The sequence below is a fragment of the Felis catus genome, chromosome B4 (genome assembly GCF_018350175.1).
Source record: "Felis catus isolate Fca126 chromosome B4, F.catus_Fca126_mat1.0, whole genome shotgun sequence".
NCBI lineage: Eukaryota > Metazoa > Chordata > Mammalia > Carnivora > Felidae > Felis > Felis catus.
The window spans coordinates 73,879,140-73,898,837 of record NC_058374.1 but is presented as its reverse complement, the minus strand read 5'-3'; the positions used below and the strand labels follow the sequence as shown (position 1 = coordinate 73,898,837).

General features: G+C 42.9%; 1 protein-coding gene across 1 annotated transcript in view; it reads left to right on the top strand.

Moving 5' to 3' along the window:
- Positions 1-4,248: 4,248 nt before the first annotated feature.
- Positions 4,249-19,698, top strand: part of SLC38A4 (solute carrier family 38 member 4) — a 70,915-nt gene continuing 55,465 nt past the window's right edge. The window contains exon 1 of the mRNA XM_006933639.3: positions 4,249-4,382. The gene's annotated coding sequence lies outside the window, so the exon portion shown is untranslated. The remainder of the gene's footprint in view (positions 4,383-19,698) is intronic.

The window sequence follows — 19,698 nt, the reverse complement described above, 5'->3', positions numbered from 1 at the left end:
GACAAGTAACAGGTGATTTTACTTAATAACTCTGAAATAGACAGTGTTTGTTACAATATGCAAATCACAGGGCATCCTTCATTCATTCTCTCACTCGTTCCACCTCTAGCGACCGAGTACCTAGGTGTCCGATGCAATGGAAATGCCATGAACACAGATAAGAATGAGATTGGCTGCTGAGGAGCTCAAAGTCTAATGGGGCCAAATAATGTATTATGACCTATCTCTGGAGCCCAAATGAGGGCAAGTTTAATCATGGGACAGAACGAGGAGAGCTTTGGAGTCACGTATACCTGAGTCCTAATTCGGATTCTGCCTCTCACAAGCCACTTAACTCAGACTCAGTCAGAGAAACAGTCTCTGTTTTCTCATCTGTAAAGTGGGGATAAAAGCATCCACCTCACAGGGTGGTTCTAAGTACTAAATGCCATGCCCAAACATGCTGGTTCTCTTTTTCTACCCTTCTTAGAACTCTACCCCACTCCCACCCCATGTCCCCAACCTACCAAGAAAAAAAAGAATTGGAGGAGTTGAGAAGGGTTTCATTCACTTAGGTGACGACATTGAACAGTGAGTAAAAGTGAAGTTGACAGGCAGAGCCAGTGGCAAGGGATTCCAGAAAGTGGGCATAGCGCACTCAAAAGCTCTAAAGCATGGAAAACCATGGTATTGGTGCTGGGGGGTGGGGGGCAGTAAGTGGTTTAGAATCAGGGCTGTGTAGACAGGTATAGTTGATTGGTGCTTTGAGTGTCAAGTTGGAAAAGGAAGGTGGTGTGTTTGGTAAATACAAGTGGTCGGGTGTCTGCCTGTAATGCCATTTCCAAAGGCTGACTTCCCTGGGGCTGGGGTCGAATGCTGACCACACAATGCACAATTCTCCTCTCTGAGCTGCCCATGTGCAACATATGGGCTCTGCTCTCCCTGTCACCTCCTGGATGGGACCTTGAGTCTGGTCCCTAACATCCCAATATTGGCCACTAGACTTGGATCTTCTAGGATCCTAGATCGAGTTTGATATTTCATTTTGAGATCCAGATGCTAGTTGTTTCATCAAGTGCGAAACTGAGATGGTAAGTGATCTATTCAGGTATCTTCTTCCTAGAGCCAGTAAGAAATAGTAGCTCATTTCAAGAGCATAACACTAAAAAGAAACTCAACCACAAATATAATTCCTGGTATTACTCAGTGTTTCACATAAATCAAATTCAAATTCATACAAAATAATGTCATTATAAAGACATTAGAATTTGCAAAGGCTCATGCAATTATGCTAAGGAGATCATTGCTTTTATAGTAATTATTTTAAAAATCATAATAGTTTCGCTAAGCATGCCATTTAGGGTTGACTACATTGTAGGCAGGAAAACAGTTATCAGTCTTAGAAAAGAAAATGCTCAGAAGTAAAGGGAGGTGAGCTGTGGGAGATATTGAATTTGAAGCCAGTGGTTCATATTCCAGTCTGTCAATTATTAGCTCTGTGTCTTTGGACAAATCACTTAACCTCATTTCCCTTTCTCACTGAATGGGGAAAATAATACTTAGCTTATTTTAGTATCAAGTGCCATAATATACATTAAGGTGCTTCATAACCTAAAGTCAGTTTAGAATCATAATAATTATTAATTGGAAAAACAATCCATATTAAAAGTCCACTATCAAAGAAAAAAAGTTTCTACGCGTCTACTAAAGTTGCTGCTATCAAACTTCTCAACAATAGTCTATAAACCAAGGAAATTTAGAGTCTTGCCACGGGGTGTTTGGATAATAACTGTGTTCTATTTCCTTCCTCGGGCATTCATGTGTGCTAAAATTTGGCAATGGGTATACTCTGGATCATCAGACCTGAGAGATATTCCCCCCAAAGGGCTCTAGTCATGGAAAAATACTGTGTGCTCCATCCCAACCTAGAGAGACTGATCAAAACTTCTGAGGAATCCCACAAGAACTTTCACCACAATGTTTTCCAAACTAATGGGAGCAGAGAACTCTGTTTTCAAGTATTAATTTTGGTTCAAAAGAATATATTTGGGGAGTATTTCCCCATATAGACTTTTCTTAAAAATGAAAGAATTCCCAACAAAACCAATAACATTCTTAGGCCAATATGATTTCAGAGCAGAGAGTTTCCATCGAGTGAGCTTTGTCCAAATGGTACTAAATGCTATCTGCGCGTAAGTTTTTTTTGATTGCAAACATTTCATTTGTCTCCATCACTAGGTGAGTTTTTAGTGTTGTCTGCAAATAACAAGTCAGGAAAACAATGTGCCAAGAAATGTTCTCCATTTTTCAGGAGACTGAGTCACCAAGAACTTAAGGGACTTGGCCAAGGTCACATAGCTGGTAGGCGGTGGCTCTGAGATTTAAACCTAAGCTAACTGCTCCAGAGCCAGTGAATGATTTGACAACAAATCAGAATGTGTTTTCCACTGTGGTCCTGCAGGTGTATTCATGTCGCTGGCGAGGGCTGCTTCGCATTGTCTCCAAGACTGGTTGAGAACAGACCTCGGAAGATTGGCAGGAAGATTCAACAGAGCCGCCAATGGCTCAAGGTTTGGATTGTATCAGGGAAGATAAAGCGTTGTCAGTTGTCTCGAACCATCCAGAAGTCGCTTTGAGCTCTTCGCGGACTCTGATGATGGACCGTAGCTACAAGAGACGACACACTTGGACCTTGTTCAGCACTGCACCGATTCACAGATGAAGGCAGCTCGTTCTACCTCAACCCACACCTGACATTAAGAGTTTATATAGGTGGGTAACCCATAGGACTCCAGCAACTTCGGCAATGAAACACCATTTTTTATCTTTTCTGTACTGAGATATGGATGCCAAGAACTGAATAAGAAGCGGTTCATTACAACACCGAGCAGTGATACAAACTAGTATCTGCCTTACAATTGCGTGATGCCGTCTTCATCTGGTTGTCTCTGAAAAGGCCTGTCATTTTAGAAACCTGGGTTTTGTCTTTAGTAAGCATTAGGCAGAGAGAAATGTACGTCCATCTTGATCTCCCACTAACCCTCTCTCAAGCCCACCAATTTTGACAGTTCAGTAGCTTTACAAAATATGCTTATGTCTGTTAAATAAGAATCAGTGGAAAGTGTGGTAGTATAAAGATAATGTAGTTTCAACAAGTTTGAAGGGACCTGAAAATTATTCTGATGTATTCGAATTTCCCGGAATGGAAATTTCTTGTTATGACAAACTAAGGAGGTATACTGGGTGGGCGGTCAGGTGGGCGATCATCAGCTTTCATAAAACAAGAATTTTTTTAGATACTGATTTTTATGTATGTTTCGTGTCCAACACGGCAACCCCAGTGAAGGTATTTGCTGCATCATCCTTCTATTGAATTTGCATTGTTGCGTGGTTTGAGTACAATTCGATGTGTCTGGCCAGGTCAGAAAGCAATTTGTGTTGCCTGGTGAGTTTGACGCACTGTGGAGTCAGATCGCCATTGGAGAATATCTTTTTCCCCAAAGAATGACAAATGAGTACGAAAATAAACACAGGGCTATGAACAAATGGGTTACAGAAGCCTTCTTTGAAATAAGAATTTTGCTTACCATCAGAAAATGGCTTTCACGTGAACGGTTTTCCTTGAAATGGCAGGTTAATGCCTTTAGTGAAGAGAATTAAAATTATAGTGCTATTTATCACATCCTAATTCCTTCTCCATACATACTGAGGGTTATGCTTAAATTGAAATCCCAGAAAAGAAATTGCCGCCAAGATCGCCACTCATAGTTAAATGCCACCAAGCTACCCCCAGCTTCACTGATGCATAAAGGGGCTTTAATGGTGACTGACAGGTTTTTCATTTATACCCCTTCCTCCATTTTCCCCCCTTTTACATCAGGCTCAGGTTCGACATCCCCAAACCTGGAGGCAGTTTAGGGACACCTACCCGAAAGACTTTTTTCCTGACTTCGAAGGGAAGATCAACATGCATTTCTGCATGTAGGGCAGACTCAACAAATGCAACCTTGACTATTGAGGAGACTTCATTACAAAACCACAAACAACCAAACAACAACCGCGAAAACCCGAACTCACACCAAGGTATTCTCCGCTGTCGGGGACCCAGAGAGGAGGGAGAGGGGCCGGCGGCTCCCAGGCTTCACTCTTGCGGGACAGCTGGACAACTCAGCCCACCTGGGAGGATGCTTCTGTTTACATCTCAGGTTGCCGCCTGGCGATTGGTGGCTGGGCTGGAAGGGAGGGTCCTCAGGAAAGGCGACACTGGGGATGCTGCCCCCTATCACATGATGGAAATTTCCACTCTTTAGAAAGGCGAAAAGAAAAGAAAGGAGGGTCTCTCAATCCACCCTCTTCCGATACTTCCCCCGGATCCCAATCGGCAGAAGTAGAAAACGACACAGGTGAGTGACACTTCTAATCTCTGCTAGACTTAGAGACTTGTCAGTGTGCGAACTGGTGGCTGGTTCGCCGGTGTTGGTGTGGGTGCGCGTGTGTGATTGCGCGCACAGGGACACGCACGCGTGTGCGGTCCGTTTGCTCAACCTTCTGGGGCTTAGGTTAGGCATTGCGGCTCTTCGTAACTTGTTTGTTGATTGACCCTAATTCTTCTTAGATTTTCTAAAGGATCATGCTTTGGGTGGGTTATTGCAGGCTAATGACCGATTGACTAGAAATTAAGTAAACCAGGGCATACAGAGGTAAAGGGAACTAGCTGGGAAGGCTCGTGTGTGGCTCTCTTTGCAAGAGAGGTGGCGGTTCCAAGGTAGCCCATTCCCAGGAGGCGGGAGGGGGTGGCTGGGGCTTGCCCCCCCCCCCCCCGGATTTCCTAAACCCTTGGGATTTCCAGTTGGGTGTCCAGCGACCGCCTTCCACAGCGGTGGCCCTGCCACCAGCCTCGCTCGAGTCGAGTCGGCTTGCGATCAGTGCTGGCAAGTGCTACCCAAGTCGCGGGGCCGGGGCCGGTGTCCTCAGGGCGGGGACATTGGGTGCTGGACCTAAAATAGACCCGTTGTCCCTGACAGCTGGGCTGCCTGGGCCAGGCCAGCACGGTTCCCTTGGTGGGGGGCTGTGGCCCCAGGAGGAGTCCCGAGAGTGTCTCCTTGAGGGGAGGAGGAAGGCGAGAGCCTTGCTGGGTCTGGGGGCCCTGACTGCGGGCGGCAGCGGCGGGTTCGAACACTGAGGCCGAAGTTCCGACGGAGGTGTCCAGCGCCCGCTCCAGGGGACCGGGAAGCCCGGGGCGCACTGGAGAGAAGGGAGGAGAGGTGCAGAAACGCGGAGCGGGAAAGGCGAGTGGAATCGAGGGGACGTCGAGGGGACGTCGAGGGGACATCAGAGAGAGGGGTGAAGGCGAGAGGCGATAAGAGGCCAGAGCCCCGGAGAGCGTGAGGGTTGGAGGGAAAATGGAGAAAAGAGAATGAATGAGAAGAGCGAAGGGAGCGCACACGCAGGGAGCTCCTGGGGGTGACCTGGGAGCCTCGGAGTCCGGAGTCCGAGAGAGGAGAGAGGTGACCGCGGGGACGAGCGGGCTGTGTGCTGGGAGCGGCACGGGGAGTGGCTTTTCACAGGCAGTGGCACCGGTGGGCGCCGCGCCCCGGCCGCTGGCAGGGGTGGGGCGCCGAGGCACGCGGTGCACCCCTCGGGGCCCCCAGCTTCTCTTAGCGATCCAGCAAGGACAGGTAGGGAGAATGCCCCTCCGGTGCCGTGAGCACCGGGACGGCCCAGGAGATGCGTACCCGCCTGCTGACTTGGGCAGAGAAAGCGATAAACTAGGAAGCCCAGCCTGGGAGGCTTGGTGGCTGGTGTGCCAGGGTGGCACCGGGCAGTGACGGCGCAGTAGTTGGGTCCTTGAGAGACTCGGCGAGGACCTAGAGATCCCGAGCCTCAGTTCTAAGCCGAGTGTTTAGAGACCTGGTCCTGGTTTCACCAGAGGACAGAGTGTGTCTGGAAGTCAATTTCTCAGGGCAAAAGTGCATCTCTACCTGTCTCCGGGCATCTTACACCCTGAGAAAAGAGGCAAAGGGGTAGCTGTGGCCCTGACGGTATAAGCAGACCCTGGCCGCCCAGGCGCATCCCACAGACACCTATTCGCCAGGGGCCCCTCCCCACTCCTCCCCCCACCCCCGGCTCCTGGGCCGGCTTTCTTTGTTATGCATTTGGGAGCGGTGCAGCTTCTCACCCCTGGGGAAGAAAGGAGAGTTGGCCTGTTTCCCAGTTTACCGCTTTCTTATATTCGTATTTGCTTCCCGGCAGCGCAGACACAGTCATTATGACTGAATTGTCTTATGTTGTAAAAAGAACACCCTATGCCTGGATCACTATCTCCAGGGCCCGGTAGCTAGGGCTGTACTTTGGGTTTGGTTCAACTTCGGTTATACCCTTTTATAGAACTTAATTTGGGGGTGAAGTGGGGGGGGGATAAGCCCCACTGCAAACAAGTCCCTAAGGAGTCATCGAGGTTGGTAGACTCTCTCACTTGGAACACAAGAAGTGTGTGTACGTGCACGTGCGTGTGCACATGTGTATGTAGCTTCGCAAATGCTAACACATGAAATCTACAGAAAATCCACAGTCTGGGTAGAAGTTTGTTAAGGACAGAGAAACTGAAGACTATGTGAACTTTGCCAAATTATTGAATGCCATGTGTTCAGAGACAGAAAGCTTTTATTGGGCTGATTCTGTCACAAAACACTAAAACGAAGGGAGATTGGTGTAAGGGGACAAATATTTTCAAGGCTGCAGGGATGGGTGAGTATGTAATGCAAGGTGCTCCAAGGAGGCTAGTCTGTACTGGATTAGTGATGACAATGACTTACACATACATATCCGTTATTATATTTATTCTGTTTTGCTTCTTTTATGTGAAGTCCTCATAACCACCTTAGGAAATAGACTCTATTATTATACTCATTTTACAGAGCAAGATTGGGACATATACAGTGCAGGGAACATAGAACCTCTTTGGAAGTCCTATTTGGGCAATTACTTGTTCTTAAATCTAAACGAACAGTTCTCTTTCACTTTGGACTTTATCAGGGGCAGAACTGGACAGGTGACTTTCAGAGACCCAAAGCTGGCTGTTTGGCCTGTTACAGACCAAACCGATGCTAAGAAAGCCAAGGCATGATCATACAGCTATAGACTGAATCTTCGCAGGCCCAGAACTAGATTTTTTTCAATAAGTGACATTTGAGAAATGCATAGTATGCCTGTGGTTACCTGTCAGTTTATCAAATGCTGGGGACGAGCATGATAAATACAGCTGCCGTGGACTTCTGTGTTAAATGTTTTTCTTCTTTCATGTCATTGCCATTGTTTATTTCCTCAGTGTTTTTCAGGCATCTATTTCTTTTTCTTCCCCCTTATCTTTTGTACTGACTTACTAATATTTTCTAACTATTGTTAAAAACAAAAAAACACCAAGAAGGGCTTAATTTAATTTTTACTCTCCAAAGCAATGACTTCTATGAAAAAAAAAAAATCAAAGGAATAATGGGGTTTATGTCTACTTATATATTTTTGATATCTATCAAAATAGTACAGTTTGGTTTTTTTTTTTTTTTTTGAACGTGCTTCATGTATCACCTGAAGTTATCCTCCTTGCCACAACTGCCCTGGGGACATCTTGTAGGAAGGGTAAGGGGCGGGAGTAGGGGAGAGAGAAAGAAAGGAGAGGAGAACTCTGTTAAGAGCCAGACTTTTATAGCTAAGTCCTTATGTCCCAAATGTGAATCACCTTTAATCTTCACACAGACTTCCATGGTATAGGTGTTTGTTATCTCCAGTTTACAGAGGAGGAAACTGAAGCTCATAGAAATGGAGGAAAGAGCCAAGGGTCACCCAGCTGGTAAGTGACAGTGCTGGCATCAGAACTAAGTCCCTTCCGTGCCTGAGTTCCTGCCTCCATTTGAGCCAGCACAAAGAAAGAGGACTAGGAAAACCAAAACTTAAGGACAAAAGAGGTTTAGAAAGATGTTGCACAATAGGGTAGGATATGCACGACGGGAGAAATGAACTGCCAATTCCCTTTTGTATGACTGCTAACCTTCTTCTGGTCCTCCTTCTCCTATTTTTGTAATGACTTAATTCCATTCATTCATTCCACAGTCACTGAGTATCATTACCTTCCAGTTACCCTGTTAAGGAGTTTCTTTTATCCCTGTTTCCCTAACACCTACCACAGTCCCGGGCAAATGTGCCCAAGAGATGTTTGTTGAATAAGTGAATTAGTCTAGTCAAGGAAAGAATAAGCAAGCAAACAGTCACACTAACAGCGTGTTGATGGCCAGGAAAAATTCAGATTGGAGTATGGCACCTCTGAAGCTGGCTTAGGGAGGGGGCCAGAGAACATTTCAAGACTAGCTAACACCTGAGCTAGGTTATGAAGTAGAAATAAAAGTTAGGCAAAGAAGTGAAGGAAGTGGGAGAAGATTCTCAACAGAGACCAGCCTGAAGGGAGAAAGGAGAAAGTGTGAGCCACTTAGGGAACTTAGGAGTTCAGTACTGGGAAGTGGAACATGTAAGGGAAGAGGCTGGGAGGGAGGAGTGTCCTGTGAGGTCCTCACTCATTCTGTCTGCAGGGGTCCCAAAGCTCTGCCTTGCCCTTGCATTTCAGAAGTGAACCGTCCTAACAAGGAACAAAATGACTGAATACAGGAATTGGCAACACATTTTATTATTTTATCATTTGATTATGGTCATATAATAGAGAACTATAATTTTTTAGACTCCTTATAATGTTAGGGTTTGAAACACTGTGCTCAAATGGGAAGACCAGACTTTGGTGTCCTCTGTATGGGAAAATCAATTATTTTTCTAGCTCTTGAGGGGATATTCCATTTTAACAAAGATACAATTTACACAATCACAAAAAACTATTCCCAAACAAATGCTTTTCTGTGTTTTTCTGACGGGGAGGGGTAGCTGGGGAGGATTTGTCTCCTTATTTTAGTTTTTAGTGGTTTTATTTATTTTACTGTGTTGCAGAAGAGTCTGGAAGGAAAAATTTATTAAAAAAAAAAAAAAACAAACAAAAAACCCAAAGTGAGATAGGGAACGGAGTGACAGTAATGATGTCAACCTCCAACTCCAAAGTAGATGTTTATGCCAGTTTAGATTCTGGCTTTTGATAACAGATTTGGAGAATTTAACTCCCACAGTCTCTTGCTTCATTAGGGATCTTTTATGCCAGTTTTTCATCCCAGGCTCAGAGGTCTGCCTGCCTCTTCACCATTTCCACACTTGTAAAATACTGTTACTCAAACTCTTCTTATTTGGAAGGGAATTCAAAGGGTAAATGAAATCTACAAATAATCCAAAATCTAATTTCAGTTAATACATTAAATCCTCGACTTTTTAGCATTATATCCCTGGGCAAATTTTTTTAATCTTTTTGAGCTTCTCTTCAACTACAAAATTGAGATCATAATAGCACCTACCTCATGGGATTGTTATGAGGATTAAATGAGTTAACACATGTAAAATGCTTAGACTAATGCCTGACTCATAGTGAGCACTCAATATGGGATTGCTATTATTGTTAATGTTATTTATTCTGCCACCCAAAGCATTATTTGAAATGCTAACAAATGTCTATATGTTCTTTGACCATGTGTTTTCCTCTGTCATAACTAAAATGAAGGAAGCAGAAGAGAGGAAATGAAAAAGGATAAATAATACACAGGATGGTCCAGCCCAGAATAACATCATTCCCTGCATAATGAGATTGAAATGTTCCCTTATTTCCTGTTGGCTATTTGCCCCTATTTCTCCTGATAAATCTCGTGTGTATCCGTCATCAAAATGAACATCATCTCCAATTCCCTTGTTTTCTCTCATTTTTGTCTCCATGGTGCCTCACACAGTGCCTGGCACAAACAAATACTCATGCATGTCTGCTGAAGAAAGGAAGGAAGGAAAACAGGGGAGGGGCAGGAAGAGAGGGAGACACAGAATTGGAAGCAGGCTCCAGGCTCTGAACTGTCAGCGCAGAGCCCGAAGCGGGGTTCGAACTCAGCAACCGTGAGATCATGACCTAAGCCAAAGTCGGCCGCTTTAACTGACTGAGCCACCCAAGCACCTCAAAACAATTTATTCTTCAAGCAAGCATGTTTTCACTGAAATATTAAAGGCTTTTGCAAAGTGAATTTGTGCCTTACTGACCGTCAATGTAAATCTTTTTAAATAAATTACTTATTCAGTGTACATTATTGCACACCATTAAGCGTGCAGGCAGGGAATCAGGGTGTGTGGACAGGAATCCCTGCTCCATCATACAGCTGGGCTTCCTGGATTCAGATCTTGGTTCTATCATCTGGATGTGCTGGCTTCCAGTTTGGCTCTCCCGCTTTCTACCTGAGTGGCCCAGATAGAGCTAGTTACTTAACCTCACGGCTTCATTCTCTTCCTCTATAAAATGAGGGAAACGTTTCCTACTTCATAACGATTTCATGAGGATAAAACAATTATACGTGGCACATGGTGAAATTTAGGAGTGTTTGTTAAGCAGCTAAAGAGACTAGTTTTCGAATTCGATGGAATACTAATACCAGCCTTATAGAATTCGGGTGATGATACTGCACGGCACATTATAAATGGTAATGTTACCATTACTATTGCTATTATGGCAAATCCTTATTTCTATGTTTCTGCTATGAGGAGTTGGGGCCCTGACGTGGCTTTTCCATTTTTTGGTCCATTGAAAATCATATTGATTCTGCCTTCTGTTTCAGGGTAACTTTTCCTCCCCACCCACCCTGTGTTTGTCCTGTCATTTTGCCTTGCGTCATTCATGCGCTTTTCACACTGCATACTCCTCAGGACAAGGACTTTGCTCTTTGTTTTGGCATAATTTTATACCACTGGGTACACTCATGGCACTATAAAAATGTTAAAGAAAAAAAAGGAAAAAAAAAAGATGTAATCCCCCCAAGAGGCAACTTTGGCCATCAGCTGGTCGGGCCACCGCTGTGTCTGCAGTGTTGCTACTCGGAGTGTGGAGTGTGCTGTCCAGAGCATCTCTGGCAGTGGCCGGTGGCTTATGGGCGACGCGTGTCCTGCTCAGCCACCACCCGTTTGCGCGCTGGGAGCATGAGCTGGGTCGCGGCGCCAGGGAGGACCGCAGGAGGCCACCACGTCAGGGACAGGCGCTGCTCACGACTTTGCCTGCTTTTGCTGAGACTTCACTAGAGAAACCAGGCGAGTGAGGGAGATGGACTTGGAAAGAGAAGTAGAAAAAAAAACTGAAAAAGGAGGGGAGAGGGAGGGCAGCCCTTTCTGTTTTTTAAGAAAGGTTTCCTGCATGCGACATGGGGCTACCCATGCTACAGTCTTATTTTCTGGAATTTCTCCAAATGGGAGGAATGTGGTACATAGATGCCGAATGTTCTTATGAACTGTATGATCAAACTGATCTTGATTGTTAAAGTGGTCTAACTAAAAACATTCGTGTTTCCAACCTTGCTTCATGAATGCCTGAAAAGCAATCCTATGCTTCACAGCACGACATAAATGGAGCGATTTTATTATAGTCCAGAGAACACATTTCATCACTGTGTTACTCCTTTGTGGTTTTTGAAGCAATTCTTTAGAAACAGCACATTTTAAAAAAATCTGACACTTTTTGGCATGTGTCACGACGCTGTATGTCATTATACTTGCTGTACAGAGGAGTCCATGCTGTTGGTGGACTTCCATACATTTAAGCTTCTTATTTTGAAGTCATTATAGAGTCACAGGAAGTTGTAAAGGTAGCACAGGGAGGCCCCATACACCTTTGATCCAGTTTCCTCCAATGGTTACATCTGACAACTTCCGGGCAATATCGAAACCAGGAAATCGATGTTGGTACAATATGTGTGTACAATATGTATAGTTTCCGTGTCATTTTATCATGTGGACAAATTTGTGCAGCCACCGCCAGAAACACCTAGAACTTCCATTACCCGGATGACCTCCCTTGTGCGACTCCTTTATAGCCATACTCACCTCCTTCTCCCTTTCCCTGACAATGAGATGTTTCCCATCTCCCTATTTTAATTGTTTTGAGAACGTTACATAAGCAGGATCCTAGGATATGTGATCTTTTTGCAGTTGATTTTTTTTTTTCATTCAGCATACCATTCCTGAGATCTATTCAAGTTGTTGTGTCAATAGTTGGGTCCTTTTCGCTGTGAAGTAGTATTCCGGCTGCTTCACCATATTTGGTGGTGAGTTGTCTTCTCAAAGGATAGACTTGTCTAGAACGCCAGTTGGATTAAAGGGATACTGAGGGTACTTGGGGAAAGTGTGAGGACAAATTTGGATAAGTTTTTAACTTCAAAATGACATGTGTGTGTTACAGGGCAAAAGGATGTATAAACTACATTTTTATGTAAAACAGATGACTGGCCAACTGGAAAGGAGAAAAGGAATATGGCAGAAAAAAAACTATGAATTTAGACAATAAGATATAAAACATGGCACTTTTTAAGATTTCTACACCGATAGGATTATGTGTTCTGTGCCTTTTAGCATTAGTTAGGATAACTCTGGTTTCTTGAAGCTAATTTTAAAAATGCTTCTGCAGTAGGGATTTCCCTGCCAGTCTGTGCTCAGTCACATAGCTGATAACTCAGGGGGCATGGCTGGAAATGACTGAGTGGCTCTCCAGTTTGACAGGGGTCTCTGAGAGTCAAAATAGCATCTTTAGCCCCAGGGCATCTATCAAGTCATCTATCAAGACTGTCAGCATTATACTCTTCTGGGCATTCACCCCATCTACCAGTGGGGGGAGCATCTCCCAGAGTTCACTTAAGTCAGGTGTTTTTGGTTTTTTGTTTTTGTTTTTTAATGTTTCTTTTACTTTTGACAGAGAAAGAGAGAGGGAGAGAGAAAGAGAGAGAGAATGAGAGAGCACAAGTGGGAGAGGGTCAGAGAGAGAGAGAGGGAGATACAATCCAAAGCAGGCTCCAGGCTCTGAACTGTCAGCACAGAGCCCGACGCTGGGCTTGAACCCACAAACTGCGAGATCATGACAAGAGCAGAAGTAGGACGTTCAACCACTGAGCCACCCAGGTTGCCCTCTAAGTCAGGTTTTGAAGCAAGGATGTTCTTCTGCACCTGAACACCCAGAAGCATCGGGAACCTGGACTCCAACAGCTGTAACTAGCTCAGGGAAGTGCAGCACTTCTGAATAGTACTTAGAAGAGTTAGGCTTACCCCCCCCCCCTTTAGTTGGCACCTAAAGTTCTCTCCCCCCACCCTGTCCTCCCCAAACAGTGGAGGGAACAAATTATCTACCAGCATCTGAAAGTATAAATACCCATTTGTGTTTTTAGAATTTCACACTTTTCACAGACATATTGTCATTTCACAAAATAACAGTCTAGAGCCCTGACTAGATCCAAGTCTAACTGAAGGCATCATGCTAAGTCACCAATTTAATGATTTCTGTTACCAGAAACATATTCCTTATTCCAAACTCTGCCAGAGGATAGAGGGTAGGTACAGGATGCTGGTTCCAAAGCATAAACATATATGGACTGTCACAGCTAAAATAATTTAGAACTCCTTTTATAGGCACATCTGCTCTCCTGAATCTTTCAAAATGGGACAGAATCTTTGTACCATCTATGTAATTTATTTTATTTTGTGTGAATGTTAGATGCCTCACATCGCTTTGCAGGCTGTTCTGCTGGGTTACATCTCCTTTATGTGGACCCTAAGGTCCCACAGCCTGTGGTAGGACAGAATGCAGCCTAGTAATCTTGAGGGAGTGAACACTCGGCTGTGAGTCAGGAGACTGAACAAAAGGCTTGCTGAATTTTGTTCACCTCTCTTGCTATTATGCTATTACTTTTTTTTTTTAATATCTTAATGTTTATTTACTTTTGAGACAGAGAGAGACAGAGCATGAACGGGGGAGGGTCAGAGAGAGAGAGTGAGACACAGAATCTGAAGCAGGCTCCAGGCTCTGGGCTGTCAGCACAGACCCGACGTGGGGCTCGAACTCACGAGCCGTGAGATCATGACCTGAGCTGAAGCCGGACGCTTAACCGACTGAGCCACCCAGGTGCCCCGGTATTACTTATTTAACTAATGATGACAGTCATTCCAAGGGTGTGATGCGAAATGCAGACATAGGCTATGGTTCCCAACATTGCGGACTTTGGTTTTTTTAAGGGATAACTGAGGGGGTTTGTTTGTTTCTTAAACTCTTTAAAGCGAAAAAAAACCCAGAGCTTTTCTGAAAGAAAATAGAAATGCCTCATGTACTATATCAGTGTAGACAAAACCCAAACAGCTGTACAATTACTTTTGAACAATTTTGTAATGCTAGAGCAGTATCCACACTTTACAGAATGACACCAAATATAATGGTTTACATTATTCTTTATACCAGAATTCCGTAAAGTTCAAACTCCTTAACGCGGCCGTCAAGGTCAACCTCAGCCAGACTCTACACAAACACTCCATGTGAGCTGCAGTAGACTCCAATTGTCTTGGTATTACTGGGGCCAAACTTCTGATCCCATTTCTCCTGCCTGGAACCACCCTCCTCTCTCTGGAGTCATACCATTATTCCTCCATGAAACCTGTTCCATTTGTCCCAGTTCCCACACGGAGCTCTCCAGTTCAGTTCCAGGTCTTGAAGACAGGTATCCTGTTATGAATAGTGTCCAACAAAAAAGTAGGTACCCAGTAGTGATGGAATGTTGTCAGGAGCTGGGCTCTGCAGTCAGATGTGGGGCTGGGGGTGAGTCCCGGCTCAGTCACCTGTTCACCAGCTTTGGTCTCTGGGTAAATTACTCAGTCTTCTTGAGCATCGGTTGCCTTACATGTAAAATGGGGATAATAATACTACCTACCTCAAAGGTTAGGGTATTACTGATTTGATACATGTAACATGCTTAGCATAGGGCTGGCTGTCATCGATATGATTACTAATGAGAACTTTAAAAATGAGATTTCAGACTTTACAAAATTAACAGGCTTATGGTCTGAGTGGAGGATGCAGACTAGAAAACTTGGTAGTTCAGGCTTCTCTGTGTTTCTCAACCCTACCTGCTGTCATAGGAAGGGACAGGGTCCCTTTATGCCTATCAAGGAAGGCAATCTCTAATCCCCACCCACTAAGATGGGACTCAAACAGAGTGAAGCAGAGAGATTCTTTCCTTCTTAGATCTAACATAAATATGTGCGGCTTGGCACCGATTTTATTTTTAGTAAGAAGTGATCAAATGATGAGTAAATTTCTATGAAGGGAACAAATAGTAGATGTTGACTTCAAAGAGTAATGAAAGTAGTCATCCATCGTCGAAGCTATTACCAATACAATCGGTAGCCTTAGAAAAGTGAAAAGTTTGATGAATTAACCGGTTGTTGAATGTGCATAATGCCAAATTAGTAGGTTTTCTGATATTCCCTTACAAACTGGTTGATATTTCACTGAAGCGTAGGTTCAGTCCAATCAAGGGCATAATCATTAGTGCACTCTGTGTTCACGGGTTTCTAAACAAACCCTTTTTGTGTCTTGAATTACAGATCTAAAAATGATGGGTTCAGACCACAGCATGCAATTACAAACAGAATGGGGATACTTTAAATAAATAGCAAAGTAGATTAGTTTGGGATGGGGGGGGGGAGTCACATACAGATTCTGATTTTATCTTGTTCTTGGGGCCATACCTTAAATACTACTTTTCGCCAAGTGATAGACACTCTATGTGTACAAGTATTGCAAATAACAACCCCCCAACCCCGAAGATGTCCACAAAAATTTGGTGAGGTGCACATGTACACATGGATATTTATAAATTTCACAGGCATAGAAGAGAAAAATTCTGTTCAAAAGTCTCATTTGTTGGGGTGCCTGTGTAGCTCAACCGGTTGAGCATCCAACTCTTGATTGATTTCAGCTAAGTCATGATCTCATGGTCTGTGAGATCAAGCCCCACCTAGCGATTCTGTCTCTCCCTCTCTCCCCACTTGCTCTCTCTCTCTCAAAAGAAATAAATATAAAAACAAGTTTCATTTGTCTAGCTAAGGAGATAGAAAAACTCTTACATAATTAGCGCAGTGTTCTGGTTCAGATGAAGTTATACCTATCATGGATTGTCAATTTTCAAAAAATCAGAATACAGCAAGACCCATTTTAAAATTAGAATTTTACTCAACATGATTTAATCTTTTGTTGACGTCATCAATAATGGCAAAACTCAAAAATGCTAGGTAATAGGAATTTCTGGTTAGTTGAAGGAATTTAGAGTATCTTCCTTCTGCTTTCAACCTTTTGGTAGGAATACCAAGAAAAACATATGGAAAAGTTCTAAACTAGGAAACGTAAACCTTTTTAATATGGTTTCTAATATATTCCGAAGTAGAATATAGACAATGATACTGCACCTTTGCAAAACTTCAACAGTTATTAATACTTGTCTGTTATATTTCATCCATACCCATATCTTTCCTCCCTGCTACCCTCACCACAACCATTACTACATTAGTTCCAAGAGAATCTAAGTCACCAAATAATTTGATCCATACATGATTCAATATGTATCTCACAAAGGTAAGTCTTGAAGAATAACCAAATCATCACACCTTAAATAAGCCATTTTCTTAATATTACCAAATTTCCAAGCAGTGTTCATATATGTCTGATTGTCTCTTTATTTTACCCCTAGTTTGTTTGAATCAGAATCGAAATGGGGTTCACACACTCTTTGGTTGATATGGATTAAAAGAGGTTTAAGAGACAGACATAAGTTCAGCCAATCCTCATCTCTTTTCTCACTTGCAATTTATTGGATGGTGAAACCAAGTCATTTGTCCTATGAAATTTCCCATACTCTGAATTTTGTTGATTTCCAAAACTTTTAAAATGTCATCCTCAAGTTTTAATAGTCTGCCTTCTTTAAATCTAACCCTCATAAAATTGCTTCTCTCTCTTTTAAAATGTTTATTTATTTTGAGAGAGAGAGTGAGCGGGGGCGGGGGGGTTGGGGGGACAGAGAGAGGGAGAGAGAGAATCCCAAGCAGCCTCCACAGCACCGTCAGCACAGAGCCCAACATAGGGCTCAAAATCATGAAGAGTGAGATCATGACCTGAGCTGAAATCAAGAGTCGGATGCTCAACCAACTGAGCCACCCAGGCACCCCTAAATTGCTTCTCTTTTAAAGAAAAATTATACCTTGTCATTCTTTGCCTGTTTCTTTGAGGATCCTCCAGCCTACATTTTGCCAAATTTTGTCCAAATATCCTTCATTTTAATGCCTATGATTTACCTAACACTTCTTCCTGATAGAACCTGTCCAACCTGGAATGCCCTTAGGTCAGATTTCAAAATGTGTACTGGCCTCCTCACCCAGGTGCTTACTCAGCTTTCTCTGTATTGTCTCAAGACATCACCAGTAAACACTAGGTTGCTTTGAATTTAAAAATCATGCCACATGACTGCTTTTTAAAAAGTCCTTTTTGATTACGACATATACAAGTATATTTACTAGGAAATTACGTATTTGGGATTTGCTTTAAAATCATAGGGGAGTAAGAGTGGTGGTTTGGATGTAGGAAGACTGCCACGGTTGATAACTGTTCAAGCTAGATAGTGCATCTGTGACGTTTCACTACATGATCCAATTGACATTTGTATAAATTTGAGGTTTTCCATAATAAATGACATATACTATATTACCCAAGCTAAATAATGAAACATTTTAGGGGCCTATGTTGTGACACCTTTGCTAAAAATCATCAAAAAAATCATGCCTAAGGGAGCGCCTGGGTGGTTCAGTCAGTAAAGCGTTCAACTCTTGATATCCGCTCAGGTCATGATCTCACAGTCGTGAGTTCAAGTCCTACATCAGGCTCATGCTGCACATGGAGCCTGCTTGGGATTCTCTCCCCCTTTGCCCTTCACCTCCTTTCTCTCTCTCTCTCTTTCTCTCTCTCAAAATAAATAACATTAAAAAAATTGTGCCTAAGGAACATGCACTTGCTTATCCTATTCCGGAAGTCTGGTTTGCCTAAAAACAAATCAGTTTTAAAGTAAAATGAAATCATCATATAAGTAATATTTAAATAAAATGGGGACATGGTTTGGAATGATTTGAAACAGGACTCATGCAAAGGTGCTTCATAGGTTTTGTGGTCTGTCTTAAGACTCTGGTGTGGTAGAACTCACTGACGTGCCCCTGGAGCCTACTAATAGCTAACGAAAGACTCCCAGAAGAGGCGTGAACCAACCTATTTGATTATGCCATAAAAAAAGATTCTAGGATAGATTATGAAGGTCACACTTACTACCTCTCCCTGCTACTACGCTAGAGGAACGTGCAGGTCCTATTTTCCAAGGTGAAAAGTCAAACACAAACCTTTTCAAAAACCTATCAGCTTTTAACTTTAGTCGGATTTCTCTTTATTTTGTTCAATTGTTGAAAAGAGAATTTAGCACCTTATGCTTACATTAGTCATATATACTAGGAAATGCCTTTTAAAGGGCATATAGCCTTTATCAATAATTTTCTGTTAATTAAATTTAAGTGAAATGTACGTGAAATGTACCTGAAATGTACATGAAATGTAAGTGAAATAATTTATGATGGCATTTATTATTTTTTTAAACTTACATCCAAGGGTAATTTTTAACTGTAATCAGCCATGCAACTACAAAACTCTCGTATATAGGGACCTGCTTCATTACATCTTTTCTGAAGTTGCATGAATTTAATCCCATACGGTATATACGAATTCCCAGTCAGTCCAGTTGAGAATAATTAAGGGAAAGAGTAAGAACTGAGGCTGAAAGTGGAAAGGAAAGGAAAACGGATGCACAGTAAGAAGAAATGCTTTTGTGTGAAGGCTTGGAACACATAAGTGGAACACAGGTCCTAGGGTAAGGCTTGCTGGGTTCTCACTTTGAGGGGAGGAAGCTACAAGCAGTGTGAAGGGGGGCTGGCAGTGTGTGTTCATGTCTCAGGTTAGAAATACCTGCTTCGAGAGACAGAGGAATAGGCTTCAGAATTATCTATTCCTCTAGGCCTAGTATGTTACTGAAAGCCTTCCAGAAGTTTCTCCATCTCAAGCGTCTGTGTTAATCCTGTTTCTGGGCCCACACTGAGAGGTAGCAAGCAGGAGACAATGCCTCTAATCCGTAAGATCAGAAAGACATTAGACATTTTATTAGAATGAGGTCATACACTGAAAATGTACCCTGGTATATGTAGATTTATATACAACAAAGCAGTGGGAGTTTGCAATTGTTGGAACTCTGGGAGAGGCCTTAGAGACATTTTCATGAACAAAAGGTGACAAATCTAAATTTAATTATCCTCACGATTACCAATTTAAAATACGCAAAATATCATTGGTAACACTTTTACTTTTATGAGTGTAAAAATATTATACAGAGTCACACAGGCTTGGCTTGACCCTAATCCCAAACTAATCTTCTCTGTAAGCTATTAAGTTACCCGACCTGGAATTCTCCTGTCACAGACTAAGAATTTGATCCTCTCAGCGGGTGAGAGGTTATTCTGCACTCAGATCCCCCAGTGCCTCTGAGCTGGTGCTTCTTACACAGTCACTTTTTGAAACACTTTTAATCAGAATTGAAATAAAAATCCAATCATAATTCATCCAGCAAAATTATTATTTATGTATCCATTTCTGAATTTGCAGATTTGTAAACATTTTAAGTTTGGCAAAAGATTTGGGAAAACAATTCAGTAGCCCATGTG